This window comes from Vulpes lagopus, chromosome 6, assembly GCF_018345385.1.
Source record: "Vulpes lagopus strain Blue_001 chromosome 6, ASM1834538v1, whole genome shotgun sequence".
Lineage (NCBI taxonomy): Eukaryota > Metazoa > Chordata > Mammalia > Carnivora > Canidae > Vulpes > Vulpes lagopus.
The window spans coordinates 63,022,052-63,045,705 of NC_054829.1; the positions used below are offsets into that span (position 1 = coordinate 63,022,052).

A 23,654-nucleotide genomic window follows, 5' to 3' on the forward strand; every position below is an offset into this window, starting at 1 on the left:
ATGGTACTGACATCCTCTGAGAGAGAAAGTAAAGGAAGAAACAAGTAATATCAATGTTTGTAGAATGAATAAATCATTAATTTGATTTACCTTTCAGAATAGGATATCAGCAGAATAGAAAAGATGTCCATTATTTCTTACTACTGCTACACACACACACACACACACACAAACACACACACACACACACACACACACCGCTCCTTCTCAAAAGAGTATTCTCCCTTAGCTCCTAAGAATTTCTAAGCCATTTGGCCCTATCCCCTTGATCATTAATTGGCTTAAAGATGGACACACAAACAAAATTGGACCATTTAGATTCTTTCTCCAGAAAACTTTTAAAACAAGAGATGCTAATCTTAATTTGCATTGGAACTGGTAAGACTGAAGTGACTAATTTCTTCTTTGTGCACAGAGAAGCGGAAAAAGATAATGCCAAGAGATAAAAATAAAACAGACCATCAGAAATTGTGTGTGCAGAGAAGGAGGGGAGAACGACTACACTGATTCATAATAGCTTTCCAATTCCTGGTTCTAATCCATAGTGAGGTTCAGCTATACTTACTATTCGTAAATCCATGAGATGTACCTGCAGCCATCCAATAAATTCTCTGCCTTGGCCTAGTTTGGATGTGATTTTGTGTACCTAAAAGTATGGTAAGATATGTTTTATAATTATCAAGACATTCCCCCCTATAATTTCCTTTTACCTTATATATCCTTTCACCATTTTAATAAACTGTGTGGCATTATTTTATGATACCTAAAAATGTTAAAGAAAATAGATTGTTTTCTTGGTTTTGAATTTTGAAAATCAGGACTTTTAAGGAGAATGGGGACAGCTCTGGCAAAGACAATACATTTGGGAGAACTACATGATATAAAAACATGGTTTCTCACCTATATAAGTTAGGATTACATTTGGCTGCAAGTAGCAGAAAACTCTATCATTGTTTTAAATAGGTAGGAATATATTAGTCTCATATGAAAAGTTCACAGGCAGACTCTTCAGGTCTGATGCAGGGGCTCCACTGTGTTATTATGTCCCAGACTCATTCTTTTGGTTCCATCATCTTGGTCTCCTTATTTTGCTCCAAGATGGTAGCTGCACCTCCAGGCATCAAGGCTATGTACCATACAGGAAAAGAGGAGAATAACAAAGATAAAAAGCTTTCTCTGGTGTTTGTCCCTGTTTTGGAGGGAGGTGGGGAAAGGGAGAGAGAGAAGCCACATACACAACAGACTGCCTAGAACCAGGTCACATGACCACCCCTAAAAGCAAGAGAAGCTGAGAAATAAAGCATTTACATATCCTTAATCTATAGATTAGTGGAAAGCAATGAAAAAAATTATTGGAAATGGATATTGAATAAGCCAATCAATATCTGTCCTAGAAAGACTATATAAAATTTTGTGGAATTATGGGGAATCAAGAGAGAAGAAAAATGAGAACTTAGATATTCACAAGTCCTTAAGCCAGCTATTGGTAGTTGGATAGCCCAAGAATGTTCTTAACCCCCAATTTCCTTGCAGCATTCAACTATAAAGGATTAAAGTCCAAATACTTACTTTTCTAGTCTTGCTAATTCTAGACATAGATCTTGGCATGTATGGTATGGTTCCAGACAATGTGGTGTAAGAGAAATTTCCTGGGGAAGCTTCTGAGAAAGCTTTTGTTTTTCTGATAAAATAGAGCCTAATTGATACTACTCCTTTTCCCCCATCTTAACCATGGATATGACACCTGGAGTTGTGGCAATCAATTGTGTGAACATGAGAAGCACAATGGTGACAGATACAATGACAAAAACCAACAGTAAGGGTAATGAAGTAGAAATATATCAGGAAGATGAATTCTTGGTTATAGAGTTAAGCTGCTATGCCAGTACTGACCTGCATCTCCATTTCTCTTGTTGGGTGAGATAATTAATTGTTTTAACCACTGTTAATTAGGATTTTTGTTATTTGAAGTTAAAATAATCAGTACCTATTACAGCTCCAGAGAAAGAACCAGATATACTGTGACTACGTCTCTCCAATTGAATCCCAGTAAAGAGGGGGAATATCAGAGCCCCAAATCAGTGTAAGGGATGTAATAACAACAGAATCAATGTCCCCACTATCAATGTAGTGTCAGGACCACAGAATAAAAACAGTTGAGTATTGTGTGTAGGCAGACAGGCTAAGAGAGTTCCTGCAAGGAACCACAAGAGTGGCTAAGAGAAAAAGCTGATCTTTAAGAAACCTTAAGGTCAAGAGTAAAGGAAGACTTGGCAACAACGTGCATGGTTAAGTATGTGGAATCTCATTCAATGCTGGTATAAACAGATAAAGACCTTCCGGATTAAAGGTCACATCACCATGCAGACATCTGGACACTACATACGCACAATACTGGTTTCTACCACCCCAAGAGAAATTAATAAATAAGTACTATTCAAAACAAACAGGATTCTTTTGAATGTCTCCTATAAATAGGGGAATACTTTGTATTATTGTCTCAGAAGCATATATTTGTATCTGCTAGATTCCTACCCCTCCCCCCAAAAAAAGATCCTCAGGTGACCACGAGCTTGCTGAGAGTTCAGATTCCTACAAAGAGGCAGAGCCTGCCTTATCCCCATCCATAAGCTTCACTTATCAGCTGAGAACATGCTTCATTCCTTTGTTCAATTCACTAAGGAATAAGAAGGTATGGACAGTTTCCAGTCTCTGTTAATATATTAGCTAAAGCTTAGAACTAGTGCCAGTTCCTTCAGTTTAAGGTTATTGTCCCCAAATGAACCTTTTGTCCTGACCACAAGGCTTGCTGAAATGAAAATCTCACCCTATCAATGGACTTGTCTAAATGACAGCCCCGTTAATATACCCTCTTTTGTCCTATGGTGCAATTTGTTTCCAAATATCTCTGCTCATAACTAAACATGACACTGTCTCTTACCTATATCTAATACAAATTTTCACAGTAAACTATAAAGTATTTCTGGCTTAGGTAAATAGTTTCTCATTGAATCAGTCTCTCTGTAGGAAACCTAGTCTAAGAAGTTTTCCATATCAAAGACTTTCAGTACCTTCGCTCATGTAAACTAAGGTGCTATCAAAGAAAGTCCCCATTCTTCTTTTTAAAAATTATATAAGGCAAGTGTATGTATATTCTCAGACTAGATAGGCTTCTGAGAATAGGCCTCCCACTGACCAAAAATTCACCTCTAGAATGAGACAGGATGGGTTTCTAAATGCCAGTATTCAGAGCTGGATAAATCATGGGTGATTTGACATTTGAATTTCTGATTTATAAGATTGAACTGAATCCGTGGACAAAGGTCACAGGGCTCGAGTTATAGCTGAATTTAGTCTCTATTTATTGTTTAAGGCTTCAAAGAAGATCCTATCCTGAATTAGAAGCCACACAAGCAGAATTTAGAAAAAGTATCGTCACCCAAGGCAAATACTTGCTATACATACAGGGCCTCAGTATTCTCATACTTTTGCTTTTTTATTTCATTTTCTCCAAGTACCAGACCTGTATTCATTCAGCCAAGTTCCTCCTACCCTTCAATTCTATTCTAGATATTAGAAGACTTAAGTCTCTACAAGACTGTGCTAACGCCTTACTTCATTCTGTATTCAGAAGAGAATTTTCCTGTGCACTTTAGAGAACACACCAAGGACAATGACAAAGCAGAGCCCCATCAAGATACCAAACCTTCACATCAGCTAATTTGAAGTTCTATTTTCTTCAGGGAAAAAGAGATAATATAGATTTTTGTCTGTTATACACTGCTACCAAAATGTGAGGATGTCCTCTATAATCATGTGGCTTACATAATGATACCTTAGTCTACTTGGTGTTCTGATACCAAATCTTGTCAATTCATTTATTAACCTTTTCTATTTAAGATGTATTAACCATATTTACAGGTATTATACATGATATGTTATAAATGTTGCAGGCAAAAATTGTGTTCAATCCATTTATAAAAGTTAAGAGCTCCTACCAAACCACTATAATCTCTCAAAATACATCTGTGTGCTGATTTAGAACCATAAAGTGGAAATACCATCATTAAGGGTAATAATATCAATTTGATCCAGGATTGACTGGCAGACTTCAAAGTCTGAAATATATCTTTGTCCAGCCTTCTACACAGCAATTAGGCTCCCTAAAGTGCTCTAATTCATACCAAACAACATTTTAAGCAGTATTTGGGTCCATTTTCCACTGCATCCTAAATAAAATGGGATTTTTCCCAGGGGCCCCTGGGTGGCTCAGTCAGTTAAGCATCTGACTCTTGATTTCAGCTCAGGTCATGATCTCAGGGTCAATATATTGACCCCTGCATCAGACTGTGTCAGCATGGATCTGCTTGAGATTCTCTCTCACTCTTCCTCCACCCCTCCCCCTGCTCAAGTGTGGCTCTCTCTCTCTCTCAAATAAATAAAATCTTTTGTAAAAAAAAAAAAATTAAAAATAGTATTTTCCTGACCACCAATGATTGAGGCTAATGAACTTATTTTCAATCCTATTAGAGGCAATCTACTAACCATAACCATAACTCAGCACCACTGAAGTGATAATCACTAATTGCTTCCATCTCAGCTTTTCCAGTCTTTGCTATTCTTTAAAACAGATAAAAATATTTTTGCATGGAAAATATTCATTTGGGGCATAATTATTCTGAGTAGTTTAAAAACTGGTATTTTGATTTGATTAGGAATACAAAGAGATCTTTTAATTACCAGAAGAAGTTTTGTCAATTACTCAAAGAGTTTATTATATTAATGCCATATTGAATCTCTTTTGCAAATTTCTAATCATGTGCAATAATTACAGTTTTATTTAACCAAGGTTATTTATGTGAAAAATATTTATTTGCCAGTTTTCCAGGGTCCACTTTCCAGTTTTCTAGAGCTATCTTATATTTGACAATACTGGACAAAGAGCAGAGTAGTGGAAGAAAATAGTGTGCTTAGTAGTTGATGCTTATTAGTTTGTGATGCTGTATAGTTAACAGGAAATTCTATTAAGCCCACCCCACCAATCCCTTCTGGATTATAGAATTAATTGAGAATGTTTTCTTAGTGGGTTCCCCTCTCTTTGTAGGTTATGAATCACATTAATCAGTTTTTTCCCAACAGACTCTAAAATGGCCCAAGATTATCTTTGTCTCTTGGTATTCATCCCCTTTATAAATCCCCTTTATAAATGTGCTCCCTTTAAGTGTGACCAGGACCCATAATTAGGTTCTAACCAATAGAATACAACAACAGTGCTAGAATGTCACTTCTGTGATTACAATATGTAAGATTGTAACTTCTGGCTTTCTAGGAAACTTCCTAGCTGGCTTTGACAATGCAAGCTGCCATGGTATGAACTGCTTATGGAAAAGGCCATGTGGCATGCAACAGGTGACAGCAAAGAACTGAGGTCCTCAGTCCAAAAGCCCGCAAGGAACTGAATTTTGCCAACAACCATATTAGATTGGAAGTAGATCCTTCCCAAGGTAGCTTTCAAATGAGAATCCAGCCCTGGATGACCCCTTAATAAGTATGTGTTTTTTGGGACACCTTGATGGCACAATTGGTTAAATATCCAAGTCTTGATTTTGGCTCAGGTTGATTTCAGGGTTGTGAGATGGAGCCCCACATCAGGCTTCATGCTTAGCTTGGAGTCTGAGATTCTCTCTCTCCTCCTCTCCCTTTGCACCTCCTCCCTCCCCATGTTCTCTCTCTCACTCTCACTCTCAAATAAATAAATCTTTTTTTTCTTTAAAAAGCGTATTAAGTTACCAAGTTCTGGTAATTGGTTATGCAGCAATAGATAACTAATACTCAGTAACCCAGATTTTAGTAATAATATAGTCAAAATAAAGGTTCTCGTATGGAATTTTTTTTAATTACAGAGATATAATTGATGTGTAATGGCAATCTTTTTTGCCATATAAAAATATGCATATTTTGTTAAGAAATTAAACCCTTTGTATATTTTGAACCTATGTTGATAATTTTAAGTGTTATTACTTGAGTATTAATTGTTATATTAACAAACTACATAGAGTAATATTTTAATATGAGATACTGGAGAATAGACACACGGAGGTAGTAAAATGAAGACGATCTTTGCTTCATAAATCAAGTTCTGTTTTTCTTAGTAACAACTGAACCCACCTTTTTTTTAAAGCAGGCTTAATGCCCACCGTGGGGCTTGAATTCATGATCCTGAGATCAAGAGTCCCATGCTCTATGTACTGAGCCAGCCAGGTGCCCCTTGAATCCACTTTTGGTAACAAGTGAATTTACTTTGATAATGAAAGAAAAACGCTGTCTAGCATTACAGTTCTACTTTTTTCTCTTCTCTCATGAGCAAATACTTTCCCTTCAGCTATGTAAGAAATTAGAGTTGCAACTTCATTATCTACATTAGCAGATCATCATCATTCTTAAATAATTGCACTAATCTGGATACAAGTATAAAGAAAGAAATTTTTGTACTTAATATTTAAATAAAAAGTAATACAAACAAAAATTTTCCAATGATACTCTAAATAACAGCTCACTGCAAAAATGTAAATCAGCCCAGTTGATGAAAGATGATTCAGTATCTTTGAAGCATTTAATCATATTGCACATATATCATATAGTTATCTACACCCCAGGAAAAATATAATAATGCCCATTAGAATCTTTGGAGACAAGCCAAGTCAATACTGCAGAGAATTATGCAGAATTTATCCCTAAAATACTTTCATAGAATATTTCTCCATTGAGCCATATCTGTACAATTATTATTATTTACTGAATCTTATATCTGAAAGATTTTCAAAGCATTTTCACACATATTATCCTTTCAGGTTTCACAACTGCCATGAAGTTGTCAGGTAAGTTATTAGTCCCATTTCTAGACAAGAAAATAAGATACTGGAGATGTTAGTATATTTGTTTCAGGATAAATTGTTGAAAGCAAAATGGAAATACAGGTCTCTCATTACCTTTACAGGAATATTGTTTTTAAAAAAAACAGTATTCCATTTGGACCAGCTATCACAAAAGAAGCACTTGGGTAAAATACCACCACCTCTGTACAAAGAAATCTAGATACCTACTTGACTAATTCAGTAGGCATTTCCACCTCTAAGCTTCTCATACAAATTTGGGCTTCACTAGCTTTAGTTTAAAGTAATTTATTTCAGAGACCCATAAACATATTTAATGGCCTTCTCTTGAACTGCACTGAAATCATATTTTAATTTATAAGGTATTCAAATTTTCATTAAAATATCATTCATGTCCCATTTGTAATAGTTTATAATCCTTTGCTGTTCATAATTTTATCATTCCTTGAAATTCTTTTTCAAACCCTACTTCTTCTATTAAGCCTTCTCTGATAATTTCATCAAATATTAATCTTCACCTTCCTTAACAGTTGTTAACATTTTGTTTAATAGAGCGTGTATTTAAGGTGAAATTTGATTGCTTTCATGTTATACATTTAAGTTATTAGCAAAGCTAGCCTATTTCAGGTCTCTCTTATACAACCTGCTCTCAATTACAATCTTACAATGCCATAACACCACCATGTTTATTTAAAATGAGGCACAATATTACTTCTATGTAGATCCATACCACTTTATGCTAAATTCTATCCAATTTGGAACATTATTACATATTGCCTTTTACTGTTTTCTAATTGTGTCTTCTCTTACACAGGACTGTATGGTATTTGAGGACCAGAGCTATATCATACTGGTAATTTAAATCCTCTATACATAGCCTAGTGCCAAGCACATGGTAGAGGCTTGGGAGTTACTAATTTGTTAGCTATTATCACAGCAATACATGGTGGAAATACCAGTGGAGTAGAGAGGTTGAAAAAGCCTGAAATATTGTCAGAACTCTGCTACTAACTAGCCCTCTGATGTTGGACAAATCATTTAACTCTATTTCTCCACATATGACATGAAGAGATTAAACTAAACAATCCATAGATTTATTTTCCAAGCTTATACTGAAGAGAACAAGGTTCTGTAACTTCACTTTTCCTAAAATAATTTTGAGAAATTCAAGGCAAAATAATTTAGAGATGCTGCAGACCAGAAAAGCACAAAATTTATTGCCTTCCTTAAATAGGACATAAATCAAAGAGTTATATAGAGGTTTTTCACATTTAGAATCACTAATTCATCTTGAAAGTGGTTTCTATTCTGTTTCTTGGGACCTAGATTTTTGACTTCTCACGCTCCAGAGAGTCTGCAACTATAATCCCACATTCTGCCAAAGAATTATTGTCCAAAGTTCCTTCTAAGCAAACAATACAAAATGGGAGAAATGGATTATTATAGGCTCTCTTCTGCCCTAGCTCATAGGAGACTGATCAGACCATATTTCCCTTCTTAACAAAGTATTAAAATATGTCAACCCTACATAAATATCCACTTTCAGAAATATCAAATGTTTCTTCCATCACATCTAAATCATCAAAAGCCCGGTCGTAATTCCAATTAACAAGCTGTCTCAAGTTTATATGGAAATTCAAAGGACCTAAAATACTCATAAAAATCTTGTAAAAGAACAAAATTGGAGGGCTCACACTTCTGACTTTAAGACTTACAATAAAGCTACAGTAATCAAAACAGCATAGTAATGGCATAAGGCTCAACAAATAGATTAATCTAAGAGAACAGAGAGGACAGAAATAGATCCACACAGGGTTTTGTTGTTGTTCTTCTTCAAAACGATTCCAAAACATCTAATCGGGTAATGAAGGTCTTTTCAACAGTGTTACTCAAATAACCCCGACTCTCACCCTACCTCACCAAGGTTGATCATAAACCAATTGACTTAGAAGTAATCACAAGTTTCTTAGATGGGCCATAGAATTCAATAGCCATTAAAGAAAAAAATTGAAAAATTAGACTTGATCAAAATTTGAAACTTCTGTTCATCAAAAGATACGGTCTAAAAAAATGAATAGCCAAGGGGTGTCTGGAGGGCATAGTCAGTTAAGCAGCTGACTTTTGGTTTTGGCTAAGGTCATGATCTCAGGGTTGTGAGATTGAGCCCACCGTTTGGCTCTGCACTCAGCTTAGAGTCTGCTTGAGATTCTCTCTCTCTCCCTCTGCCCCTCCTGCTCCCGCTCTCTCTCTCTCTCCCAAATAAATAAATAAATAAATAAATAAATATTATTTTTAAAAATGAATAGCTAAGCCACAGAGTCAGAAGGACTGGTATTTTGAACTGCACTGTCCAATATGGTAGCCATTATCCTATGTAGCTATTTCAATTAAAATTAATTAAAATTAGGGATGCCTGGGTGGCTCAGTGGTTTAGCATCTGCCTTCGGCCCAGGGCATGATCCTAGAGTCCCAGGATTGAGTCCTATGTCGGGCTCCCTATATGAAGCCTGCTTCTCCCTCTGCCTGTGTCTCTGCCTCTCTTTCTCTCTGTGTCTCATGAATAAATAGACTTTTTTTAAAAAGTAATTGAAATTAGGGGTACCCGAGTGGCTCAGTCAGTTAAGCATCTGCCTTTGACTCAGGTCATGATCCCAGGCCTGGATAGAGCCCCAAGTCAGGCTCCCTACTCACTGGGGAGTCTGCTTCTCAGTCTCCCTCTGCCCCCACCTCCCCTCATGTGCACTCTATCTCAAATAAATAAATAAAATCTTTTTTAAATTAATTTAAATTAAATACAATTAAAAATACACTTCCTCATTTGCACTAGACACTTTTCACAATAAACATGTTGGATTGTGCAGAAAATTCCATTGAACAGCACTGATCTAGAATATAAAGAAACACCACTAATCACAATAAAAAGACAATCCAATAGAAAATAGACAAAGGTTTGAAAAGATGTTTCATAAAAGATCAATAAGTACACAAGTACAATAAGCCAATAAGCACATGAAAAAAGTACTCAACATTATTAATCAATAGGGAAATGCAAATTAAAATTGCAATGATATATCAGTCACTACATACCCACTGAATGTCTAAAATTTAAAGGAGTGACAAAATTAAACATTGACGAGGCTGTGTGGAGTGACTGGAACTTCCTTACATTATTGGTGGAGGTTTAAAATGGTATAACCGAGGAGGGGCAAGACGGCGGAAGAGTAGGGTCCCCAAATCACCTGTCCCCACCAAATTACCTAGATAACCTTGAAATTACCCTGAAAATCTACGAATTCGGCCTGAGATTTAAAGAGAGACCAGCTGGAATGCTACAGTGAGAAGAGTTCCCGCTTCTATCAAGGTAGGAAGACGGGGAAAAAGAAATAAAGAAACAAAAGGCCTGCAAGGGGGAGGGGCCCCGCGAGGAGCCGGGCTAAGGCCGGGGCGAGTGTCCCCAGGACAGGAGAGCCCCGTCCCGGAGGAGCAGGAGCTGCACCAACCTTCCCGGGCGGAAAGGCGCCCGCAGGGAGTTAGAGCAGGACCCTGGAGGGCGGGGATGCCCTCGGGCTCCCGGGACACTAACAGGCACCTGCGCCCCGGGAGAGTGCGCGAGCTCCCTAAGGGCTGCAGCGAGCACGGCGGGACCCGGGGCAGCTCGGAGGGGCTCGGGCGGGCTCGGGCGGCGGCTCCCCGGAGGGGGCTGCGGGGCGGGAGCCGGAATCCACCAGCGCAGGCTCCGGAGCACAGGGCGGCGGGACACAGCCCAGGATCCGGCCTCCCCCGGGACAGGCAGAGGCCGGGAGGGCACAGGACCGCAAGGACGCTCCTGCCCCAAACTGAGCAGATCAGCGGCCCCGCCCTGGAGCCTCCAGGCCCTGCAGACGGAGAGCCCCGGAGTTACTGCGGGAGCTGACTCCAGGGCTGCAGAGCTGGCCCCGCCACTGGGGTTGTTCCTCCCGGGGCCTCACGGGGTGAACAACCCCCACTGAGCCCCGCACCAGGCAGGGGCAGAGCAGCTCCCCCAAGCGCAAACATCTGAAAATCAGCACAACAGGCCCCTCCCCCAGAAGACCACCTAGACGGACCAGTTCCAGGGGAAGTCAAGGGACTTAAAGTATACAAAATCGGAAGATACTCCCCCGTGGGTTTTTTTTTTTTTTTGCTTTTTCTTTCTTTTTCTTCTCTTTTTTTCTTTTTTCTTCCTTTTTTCTTTTTTCTTTTTCTCTTTTCTTTCCTTCTTTTTCTCCTCTCTTTTTCTCCTTTTCCCAATACAACTTGTTGTTGGCCACTCTGCACTGAGCAAAATGACTAGAAGGAAAACCTAACCTCTAAAGAAAGAATCAGAAACAGTCCTCTCTCCCACAGAGTTACAAAATTTGGATTACAATTCAATGTCAGAAAGCCAATTCAGAAGCACTATTATACAGCTACTGGTGGCTCTAGAAAAAAGCATAAAGGACTCAAGAGACTTCATGACTGCAGAATTGAGATCCAATCAGGCAGAAATTAAAAATCAATTGAATGAGATGCAAACCAAACTAGAAGTCCTAACGACGAGGGTTAACGAGGTGGAAGGACGAGTGAGTGACATAGAAGACAAGTTGATGGCAAAGAGGGAAACTGAGGAAAAAAGAAACAAACAATTAAAAGACCATGAATATAGATTAAGGGAAATAAACAACAGCCTGAGGAAGAAAAACCTACGTTTAATTGGGGTTCCCGAGGGAGCCGAAAGGGACAGAGGGCCAATATGTATTTGAACAAATCATAGCTGAAAACTTTCCTAATCTGGGAAGGGAACAGGCATTCAGATCCAGAAAATAGAGAGATTCCCCCCCCCCTAAAATCAATAAAAACCGTTCAACACCTCGACATTTAATAGTGAAGCTTGCAAATTCCAAAGATAAAGAGAAGATCCTTAAAGCAGCAAGAGACAAGAAATCCCTGACTCTTATGGGGAGGAGTATTAGGGTAACAGCAGACCTCTCCACAGAGACCTGACAGGCCAGAATGGGAGGGCAGGGTATATTCAGGGTCCTAAATGAGAAGAACATGCAACCAAGAATACTTTATCCAGCAAGGCTCTCATTCAAAATGGAAGGAGAGATAAAGAGCTTCCAACATAGGCAGGAACTGAAAGAATATGTGACCTCCAAACCAACTCTGCAAGAAATTTGAAGGGGGAACTCTTAAAATTCCCCTTTAAGAAGAAGTTCAGTGGGGATCCCTGGGTGGCACAGCGGTTTAGCGCCTGCCTTTGGCCCAGGGCGCCATCCTGGAGACCCAGGATTGAATCCCACGTCGGGCTCCTGGTGCATGGAAACTGCTTCTCCTTCTGCCTGTGTCTCTGCCTCTCTCTCTCTCTCTCTCTCTCTGTGTGACTATCATAAATAAATAAAAATTTAAAAAAAAAGAAAGTGAAAATATTAAAAAAAGAAGAAGAAGAAGTTCAGTGGAACAATCCACAAAAACAAGGACTGAATAGATATCATGGTGACACTAAACTCATATCTCTCAATAGTAACTCTGAACGTGAACGGGCTTAATGACCCCATCAAAAGGCGCAGGGTTTCACACTGAATAAGGAAGCAGGACCCATCTATTTGCTGTCTACAAGAGACTCATTTTAGACAGAAGGACACCTACAGCCTGAAAATAAAAGGTTGGAGAACCATTTACCATTCAAATGGTCCTCAAAAAAAAGCAGGGGTAACCATCCTTATATCAGATAAACTAAAATTTATCCCGAAGACTGTAGTGAGAGATGAAGAGGGACACTATATCATACTTAAAGGATCTATCCAACAGGAGGACTTAACAATCCTCAATATATATGCCCTGAATGTGGGAGCTGCCAAATATACCAATCAATTAACCAAAGTGAAGAAATACTTAGATAATAATACACTTATACTTGGTGACTTCAATCTAGTGCTTTCTACACTCGATAGGTCTTCTAAGCACAACATCTCCAAAGAAACGAGAGCGTTAAATGATACACCGGACCAGATGGATTTCACAGATATTTACAGAATTTTACATCCAAACTCAACTGAATACACATTCTTCTCAAGTGCACATGGAACTTTCTCCAGAACAGACCACATACTGGGTCACAAATCGGGTCTGAACCGATACCAAAAGATTGGGATTGTCCCCTGCATATTCTCAGACCATAATGCCTTGAAATTAGAACTAAATCACAACAAGAAGTTTGGAAGGACCTAAAACACGTGGAGGTTAAGGACCATCCTGCTAAAAGATGAAAGGGTCAACCAGGAAATTAAGGAAGAATTAAAAAGATTCATGGAAACTGATGAGAATGAAGATACAACTGTTCAAAATCTTTGGGATGCAGCAAAAGCAGTCCTAAGGGGGAAATACATCGCAATACAAGCATCCATTCAAAAACTGGAAAGAACTCAGATACAAAAGCTCACCTTACACATAAAGGAGCTAGAGAAAAAACAGCAGATAGATCCTACACCCAGCAGAAGAAGAGAGTTAATAAAGATTTGAGCAGAACTCAATGAAATCGAGACCAGAAGAACTGTGGAACAGATCAACAGAACCAGGAGTTGGTTCTTTGAAAGAATTAATAAGATAGATAAACCATTAGCCAGCCTTATTAAAAAGAAGAGAGAGAAGACTCATATTAATAAAATCATGAATGAGAAAGGAGAGATCACTACCAACACCAAGGAAATACAAACGATTTTAAAAACATATTATGAACAGCTATACACCAATAAATTAGGCAATCTAGAAGAAATGGACGCATTTCTGGAAAACCACAAACTACCAAAACTGCAACAGGAAGAAATAGAAAACCTGAACAGGCCAATAACCAGGGAGGAAATTGAAGCAGTCATCAAAAACCTCCCAAGACACAGAAGTCCAGGGCCAGATGGCTTCCCTGAGGAATTCTATCAAACATTTAAAGAAGAAACCATACCTATTCTACTAAAGCTGTCTGGAAAGATAGAAAGAGATGGAGTACTTCCAAACTCGTTCTATGAGGCCAGCATCACCTTAATTCCAAAACCAGACAAAGACCCCACCAAAAAGGAGAATTACAGACCAATATCCCTGATGAACATGGATGCAAAAATTCTCAACAAGATACTAGCCAATAGGATCCAACACTACATTAAGAAAATTATTCACCTATTCACCATGACCAAGTAGGATTTATCCCCGGGACACAAGGCTGGTTCAACACTTGTAAAACAATCAATGTGAGTCATCATATCAGCAAGAGAAAAACCAAGAACCATATGATCCTCTCATTAGATGCAGAGAAAGCATTTGACAAAATACAGCATCCATTTCTGATCAAAACTCTTCAGAGTGTAGGGATAGAGGGAACATTCCTCAACATCTTAAAAGCCATCTACGAAAAGCCCACAGCAAATATCATTCTCAATGGGGAAGCACTGGGAGCCTTTCCCCTAAGATCAGGAACAAGACAGGGATGTCCACTCTCACCACTGCTATTCAACATAGTACTGGAAGTCCTAGCCTCAGCAATCAGACAACAAAAAGACATTAAAGCCAATCAAATTGGCAAAGAAGAAGTCAAACTCTCCCTCTTCGCCGATGACATGATACTCTACATAGAAAACCCAAAAGTCTCCACCCCAAGATTGCTAGAACTCATACAGCAATTTGGTAGCATGGCAGGATACAAAATCAATGCTCAGAAATCAGTGGCATTTCTATACACTAACAATGAGACTGAAGAAAGAGAAATTAAGGAGTCAATCCCATTTACAATTGCACCCAAAAGCATAAGATACCTAGGAAAAAACCTAACCAAAGAGGTAAAGGATCTATACCCTAAAAACTATAGAACACTTCTGAAAGAAATTAAGACACAAAGAGATGGAAAAATATTCCATGCTCATGGATTGGCAGAATTAATATTGTAAAAATGTCAATGTTACCCAGGGCAATATACACGTTTAATGCAATCCCTATCAAAATACCATGGACTTTCTTCAGAGAGTTAGAACAAATTATTTTAAGATTTGTGTGGAATCAGAAAAGACCCTGAATAGCCAGGGGAATTTTAAAAAAGAAAACCATATCTGGGGGCATCACAATGCCAGATTTCAGGTTGTACTACAAAGCTGTGGTCATCAAGACAGTGTGGTACTGGCACAAAAACAGACACATAGATCAATGGAACAGAATAGAGAACCCAGAAGTGGACCCTGAAATGTACGGTCAACTAATATTCGATAAAGGAGGAAAGACTATCCACTGGAAAAAAGACAGTCTCTTCAATAAATGGTGTTGGGAAAATTGGACATCCACATGCAGAAGAATGAAACTAGACCACTCTCTTTCACCATACACAAAGATAAACTCAAAATGGATGAGAGATATAAATGTGAGACAAGAGTCCATCAAAATCCTAGAGGAGAACACAGGCAACACCCTTTTTGAACTCAGCCACAGTAACTTCTTGCAAGATACATCCATGAAGGCAAAAGAAACAAAAGCAAAAATGTACTATTGGGACGTCATCAAGATAAGAAGCTTTTGCACAGCAAAGGATACAGTCAACAAAACTAGAAGACAACCTACAGAATGGGAGAAGATATTTGCAAATGACATATCAGATAAAAGGCTAGTTTCCAAGATCTGTAAAGAACTTATTAAACTCAACAGCAAAGAAACAAACAATCCAATCATGAAATGGGCAAAAGACATGAAGAGAAATCTCACAGAGGAAGACATGGACATGGCCAACAAGCACATGAGAAAATGCTCTGCATCACTTGCCATCAGGGAAATACAAATCAAAACCACAATGAGATACCACCTCACACCAGTGAGAATGGGGAAAATTAACAAGGCAGGAAACCACAAATGTTGGAGAGGATGCAGAGAAAAGGGAACCCTCTTACACTATTGGTGGGAATGTGAACTGGTGCAGCCACTCTGGAAAACTGTGTGGAGGTTCCTCAAAGAGTTAAAAATAGACCTGCCCTATGACCCAGCAATTGCACTGCTGGGGATTTACCCCAAAGATACAGATGCAATGAAACGCCAGGACACCTGCACCCCAATGTTTCTAGCAGCAATGTCCACAATAGCCAAACTGTGGAAGGAGCCTAGGTGTCCATCGAAAGATGAATGGATAAAGAAGATGTGGCCTATGTATACAGTGGAATATTACTCAGCCATTAGAAAGGACAAATACCCAGCATTTGCTTCAACGTGAGTGGAACTGGAGGGTATTATGCTGAGTGAAGTAAGTCAATCGTAGAAAGACAAGCATTATATGTTCTCATTCATTTGGGGAATATAAATAATAGTGAAAGGGAATATAAAGGAAGGGAGAAGAAATATGTGGGAAATATCAGAAAGGGAGACAGAACATAAAGACTCCTAACTCTGGGAAACGAACTAGGGGTGGTGGAAGGGGAGGAGGGCAGGGGTTGGGGGTGAATGGGTGATGGGCACTGAGGGGGGCACTTGATGGGATGAGCACTGGGTGTTATTCTGTATGTTGGTAAGTTGAACACCAATAAAAATAAATAAATAAATAAAATAAAATAATAAAATAAAATAAAATAAAATGGTATAACCACTTGGAAAAATAGTCTGGCATTAGAAGACATAAATATATACCTACCCTATGACCAGCAATTCTACTTCTGGGCATGTACCAAGAGAAATGAAAACATGTCCCACAAAGACTTGAATGCAAATACTCATAACAACTCGATTCATAATAACTCCAAATTGGAAATAGCCCAGATATACATCAATAGAAGAATAAATTTTTAAATTGTTGTATATTTATAAATAAAAGGCAGGAAAAGGAACAAATGTGCAATGACGTAGATAAATCTCAAAAACATTATCATCTAATAATTTATTACTGTATGATTTCATTTATATGAAATTCTAGACCAGGCAAAACTAATCTATGGTAGACAAAAAATTAGAACAGTCATTGCCTCTGGAGGAGGTAAGGGCAAGGATTATTTGGAAAGGAGCATGAGGGAACATTTTGGAGTGATGGTAATGTTCTACATTGTCATAGTGGTTTAGGTTACTCATATGTGTCAAAACTCAGCAAATAAACAAATAAAATTTACACATTTTAATATGTACATTTTCATTTTAACAACTATATTGAACTTTAGTTATTGATATGTATGCTGAAATATTTAGGGAGAAGTAATGATGTCTGCAATTTACTTTAAATGCATCAAAAAATAAAATGGATTTTAAAAGGGATGATTAGATGGACAGATATGTGGTAGAGCAAGGAGAGTATAATTTAAAAGTAAAAATCTAGGTAGGGTGAGTATATTGCAATGTAAAATTATTTCACTCAAATTCTTTCAACCTTGCTATATGTCTTCATTTTTCATAATAAAATGATGGTGAGAAAAAAAGATATCCCAGGCTTTTGAGAGATAGAATTCCAGTGTTATATCTCCAAAATACAAATTGAGACAAAAAATCATGAAGTCAAAATCATGTTTTCTCTTCCTCTTTTCCATAGCTTCATCCTACAGTTCCCTGAATACTTCTCTATCTCATATGAGATAATTCCATCTCTCAGGGATGCTGAATGTTATCAGAAAGGAAACACTCAGGGTCCTTACAACTGCAATTTTTACTTAAAGTTCTGTTTTTATCTCCTATGCAAGAGAATAGGCAGGCTCTGATTTAGAGTTTCCAGATCTTGGTAATCTCACTGAAATTGAAACGGGAATGAGCACTGACTGGTAATATCATTTCCAAAAATAAATTTAAAACAAAGACTCAGGAGAAAAGAAAATGGTTTCAAAGAATTTAGGTAACACTATTCTCCAATAAAAAGAAACCACTAGTCCTTGGAGAAATGGCTGATGCTAGGACTGATGCAGAAAATATACAAGATGAGTTTGGAGCATATTATAGTGCCAGAAAGTAAGGAACTCCTTTTTGAAAGAAAACAAAAAATGAAAAATAACAGTGATAGTGGTATGTCAAAGGGACGCAGGATCCAACTGAAAGTGCTCCCATGGCCAAAGCTGGAAAAACTTGATCAGTAAAATAAATAAAGAATTGTTAGATTATAACTGAAAGTATAAAATAGGCATAAAGCCATAGTGATGTAAATCATGAATAAATAAATGTGGGGAAAGAGACAAATCTCCCTTATCAAAAACTCTGAACAATTTAGATAATAGATAATTCCCTCTCAAAGAAATTTAGTATAACTCCCCATACCGTAAGTGCACATAGTGACTTTCTTCCTACAAGGACACTATGAAAAGAGCTCTGTGTTTTGTATCTTTATAATAAGGCTGTAAATGTAAGTATAGCTCTTTCTTAATTAGGTGAGCCATTCTTGCTTGGGACTATACCCTTAATCCAGAGTCTGTGCTAACTTCAGGTAGTAAGCATCAGAATTATATTGCAAAATTGCAATACTCTTGATATGATGTGATGAAAATGGCACTTTATCTCCATGGTATTCCTCTCAAAAACTATCATTTCAGTCCAGTTGTGAGAAAAACATCACAGAAATCACAGTTGAGGGGCATTCTGTAAAACAGCTAATTAGTACTCCTTAAAATTTCTGAAGTCATGAAAAAAAACAAGGAAAGTGTAAAAAACTGTCATAGCCAAGAGGAGCCTAAGGAAACATAATGATTAAATACAATGTCATATCCTGGATAGGATCCTGGAATAGAAAGAGGATATTAGGTAAAAATTTTGGAATCCTGAATAAAGTATGGGCTTAAAAAATATATATCAGGGCACCTGAGTGGCTCAGTGATTGAGTGTCTCTGCCTTTGACTCAGGTCATGATCCTGGAATCCTGGGATCAAGGCCCACATCAGGCTCCCTCCAGGTAGCCTGCTTCTCCCTTTGCCTATGCCTCTGCCTCTCACTCTGTTTCTCTCATGAATAAATGAATAACATTGCTGGGATCCCTGAGTGGCTCAGCGGTTTGGCACCTGCCTTCGTCCTGGGGTGTGATCCTGAAGACCTGGGATCGAGTCCCATGTCAGGCTCCCTGTATGGAGCCTGCTTCTCCTCTGCCTGTGTCTCTGCCTCTCTTTCTGTCTCTGTCTCTCATGAATAAATAAAATCTTAAATAAATAAATAAATAAATAAATAAATAAATAAATAAATAAAATCTTTTAAAAAAATAATGTATCAATATGAGGTGCCTGGGTGGCTCATTCAGTCAAGCATATGACTCTTGCTTTCTGCTCAGGTCATGATCTCAGGGTGGTGGTACTGAGCCCCACTTTGGGCACTGCATTCAGTGGGCAGTCTGCTTCTCTCCCTCTCTCTCTTCCTCTGCCCCTCTCTCCACTCACGCATGTACTCTCTCCCTCTATCTCTCTAAAATAAATAGTTTTTAAAAATAATAATAATGTGGGAATCCCTAGGTGGCTCAGCGGTTTAGCGCCTGCTTTCAGCCCAGGGCGTGATCCTGGAGTCCCGGGATTGAGTCCCACATCGGGCTCCCTGCATGGAGTCTGCTTCTTCCTCTGCCTGTGTCTCTGCCTCTCTGTGTGTGTGTGTCTTTCATGAATAAATAAATAAAATCTTTTAAAAAAAATAATAGCAGAAAAGAAGGAAAAATTGTAAAATTTAAAATAAAAATTTAAAAAAAATGCATCAATATTGGTTCATTAATTGTGAAAAATGTAGTGTACAAAGGTTAAGATATTTGTAATAAGAAAAAGTGGGTATGGAGTATATTAAAACACTGTACAATCTTTGCAACTTTTCCATAAATCTAAAACTATTCTAAAATTTTAAATTTATTTTAAAAAACATAGAAGAAAAATCAAAGTGGATATCTTATAGCCTAAAAAAAATAATACATTAAATAAATTATTGGTTAGTGAAGTCCTATTAACTGACAAAGTTTAGTTGCTACTGCAGGCATCCAGGAATCTTAAGTCAATTCAATAAATTTTATTTTATTATTTTTTAAAGATTTTATTTATTTATTCATGAAAGACAAACAGAGAGAGGCAGAGACATAGACAAAGAAAGAAGCAGGCTCCCTGCAGGGAGCCTGATGCAGAACTCAATCCCGGGACCCTGGGATCATGCCCTGAGCCAAAAGCAGACACTCAACCACCCAGGTGTCTCAATTCAACAAATTTTATTTTATTTTATTTTATTTTCTTAAGATATTTTTTTTTTTGTATTTATTTATGATAGTCACAGAGAGAGAGAGAGGCAGAGACACAGGCAGAGGGAGAAGCAGGCTCCATGCACCGGGAGCCCGACGTGGGATTCGATCCCGGGTCTCCAGGATCGCGCCCTGGGCCAAAGGCAGGCGCTAAACCGCTGCGCCACCCAGGGATCCCCAATTCAACAAATTTTAAATGTAATATTTATTGTGCTCCTTTCCAATTAAAAAAATTAATTGAACACACTTATTTATCTGCTCCTACCAAAAAAATAGGAATTAAAAAAGTTGTAAGCCCACAAGAACAAAGAAAATGGGAGAGAAGATAATAACAAGTTATGTCAACAACCTCTTAGAAGATAGGAAGCAGATGGAACAGCAGCAACTGACCCAGCAGAGCAGAGCATCTGCTCTTACACACTAGCAGAGAAGTTTATTTTGCTGGCAGAGCCAAAGAGAGCTTAAGACTTTGTGGCACCACGTATCATAAAAGGGAAGAGTTATGTATGGCACTGAAAATATTAGGATTTGTTGAAAGCCTGTACAACAAGCTGAAGATCCTTGGTTTATTTACTCACAATCTATGCAGTTCGGCCATCATTCTTTATCCTCCACCACCCCTTTGTAGGATACCAGAACAAGTCTTTCAAGAGAAAATTAATAATAGAGAGTCAGAAAAAACAGACACAGTAAAGTGGGCCTAGGACTGGAAACAGCAGTGATGCTCCAGAGCTAGTTTGTACCAGCTCACAAGAACTGATTATTAAATATTCAGTAATTTTACAAGGCAGTTATTAAACACAGCCATTTTTAAAAATTAAGTTATAAAAGTTCACAACTAAATAAATTGTATTGAACAGAGTAGATACTTAAAGATCATAACTTCCTAATTATTTTTACTACACTTTACTATTACCTATGCTCTTGAAGTTATTGATATCTGTTCTATCTGTTTGTTAGAAATACTATATAATGCTGAGCTACTGTGCATATCTCTCCAACTCTTAGTGATATCATGTTAGTAGCTTGAAATTGGACATAATGAGAATATTTACACTTCAAATATTGGCAAGTGCTACCAATCAGGGGTTTTTTTCTTTCAAAGAGCTACTGCTAATAATTACCAGCAAATCATTGAAAAGGATTAAGTGAAAATCTAGGTAGTGAATTGTAGAGCCCATAATCACTTTCACTGGCACCACCACCTCTCCTATGCTAGCCAATATGCATACCTTTTTGATGGTCCTTCTTTGGACAAATTAAAATCCTAAAAGAAGATATCTACAGATACTTTTATTTTAGGCTATCTTTTAAAAAAAATTTTAAAGCTTACTGGCTGCCTAATCACCTTACAAGGAAATCCACCCACACACATAAAGCTTCCAATCAACTTTTTAGGACTTTTTGCAAGTATAAAAAGACAACCTAGTATCATCCTACAATTGAGGAAAGCCTTCAACTCAAAAGACAGCAAACAGAAAACAGTAACTCAGAAGAAGTAGAGACAATGTAGGTAGCAGAGGAAAACTTTTCAAAGAATAATTAACAGCCCCATATTTACAAGAGAAATTTCTATCCATGAAAACAGGACAAAATACATTTCTCAAAAACTATCAGAGAAGAGGTCTTGGAAATTAATCCAATAGCTGGTATTAACAATTCAGTAGAATGGCTGAAAGCTTAATTCAGTAGAATGGTTAAAATTGGGGAAGTTTCCTGGAAAATAAAAACACTGAAGTGGAAAAGGGGATTAAAAATAATAATTCAGGACCTCCAACTAATAGGAATCCCAAAAAGAGAATAAAGATGTTGTACAGGGAAAACTTATCAGTGAAGTATGTGTTAGTTGGAAGTCATTTGGCTAAAACTAACAACCAAATGAAAAGTGGCTAAAGTAATAAAAGTATTTATCTCATATAACATGAAGTCTGGAGGTAGGCTGTCCTAGGTTTGGTGCTTTGATTCAATTAGCTCTCCTATTTCTCAGTATTATGGCATCTTGTCCTTAGGTTTGTCACCTTTCAATAAAAAAGACGATTATTGCAATTTTAAAGTGACAGCATGCCCTTTCATAATCACATCCACAGCTGGAAAAACAGATAATACAATGAGGTTTTTTTTTTTAAGATTTTATTTTTTTATTCATGAGAGACACACACACAGAGAGAAAGAGAGAGAGAGAGGCAGAGACATAGGTAGGGGGAGAAGCAGGCTCCATGCAGGGAGCCCAATGTGGGACTCAATCCTGGGTCTCCAGGATCAGGCCCTGGGCTGAAGGCGGTGCTAAACAGCTGAGCTACCCGGGCTGCCCGAATGAGCTTTTCCCACACATCTGACTCATATCCGAAAATAAAACCATTCACTGAAGCTCTCCCTCCCTCCAGCAGACCTCTTTTATTTCATTGATCAGAAAAGCATCACACAGTTACAAGGTAAGCTGGAGAAACAAGTAGTGTATCTGGTAAATAAGAATAGGATTGCCATAACTGGCTTTGGCAATCATGGGCACATTGCTGCCTAAATAAAATCAGAACTCTGTTAATAAGGAATATGGAGAGAATGCTTATTGACCAGGCAGCTAAGAATGTCTTCTATAATAATGAGAGTAAAGTGTCAAGAGTGAAGGACACAGATATTCAGAGTGAAACAGTATATCAAAAGCTAAGCACAGTCAAAACATCAAAAGACCAACATAAAGATACATCCCCTAAACACTTCTTAACGCCACATTCAAAATTAGGAAATTAGAATGATAACTGCACTTCTCAATAAAAACACAAATTAGAAAATAATATAGCAATGCCTTCTAAATTCTGAGAGAAAAGTCATTTTTAACCAAGAATTGTATACCCAATCAAATTATCAAAGACTTCTTTAGGTATTCAAAGACTCTTAAAGTTATCTCCCATGTGTCATTTCTTAGGAAACTACTAGAGCATGTGCTTCAGAAAAGCAGGAGGGTAAACCAAGAAAGAAAAATTCATAGGATTTTGAAGATAATGATAACTGGTCCAGACAATTCTAAACATGATTGAACAGAAAGATGGTAAGGCCCAGGGGGGAAGTTTCCAGAAATAAATAGAATTTATAGAATGTCTGATGTATTTATTCAATGTTTCCCCGGTAAGAATTAGAATTACATAGAAAACTAAGCAAATGGGCAGCCCGGGTGGCTCAGTAGTTTAGTGCCGCCTTCAGCCCAGGGTGGGATCCTGGAGACCCAGGATCGAGTCCCACGTCAGGCTCCCTGCATGGAGCCTGCTTCTCCCTCTGCCTGTGTCTCTACCTCTCTCTCCCTGTGTCTCTCATGAATAAATAAAATCTTAAAAAAAGAAAAAAGAAAAAGAAAACTAAGCAAATGAGATAATAACCAATTGGGGGCGGGGGTAGGCTATGCCAGAAAGAAAATATATTTAGGGAATACTAATGTTTGTAATGTCACAATATTATAAACAATAAATTTTCACTTAACCAAAAATGTTTATTTAACCAAATTGGGAGGATGGAAGGGAGAGCATACCTATCATCAGTCAGATCCTAACAGGAAGCAAATGGTACACTCAAATTAGGATAAACCAGAAAGATAT

At 37.9% G+C, this 23,654-nt stretch overlaps 2 long non-coding RNA genes across 2 annotated transcripts in view; both read left to right on the forward strand.

The window, feature by feature from the left end:
- Nucleotides 1-23,654, forward strand: part of LOC121493798 — a 33,852-nt gene that overhangs the window by 2,215 nt on the left and 7,983 nt on the right. The window lies entirely within an intron of this gene.
- LOC121493799 lies at nucleotides 6,855-23,109 on the forward strand. The gene is made up of 3 exons (XR_005988562.1): nucleotides 6,855-6,878; nucleotides 7,708-7,746; nucleotides 22,991-23,109. It is a non-coding gene; the product is annotated as an uncharacterized LOC121493799 (long non-coding RNA).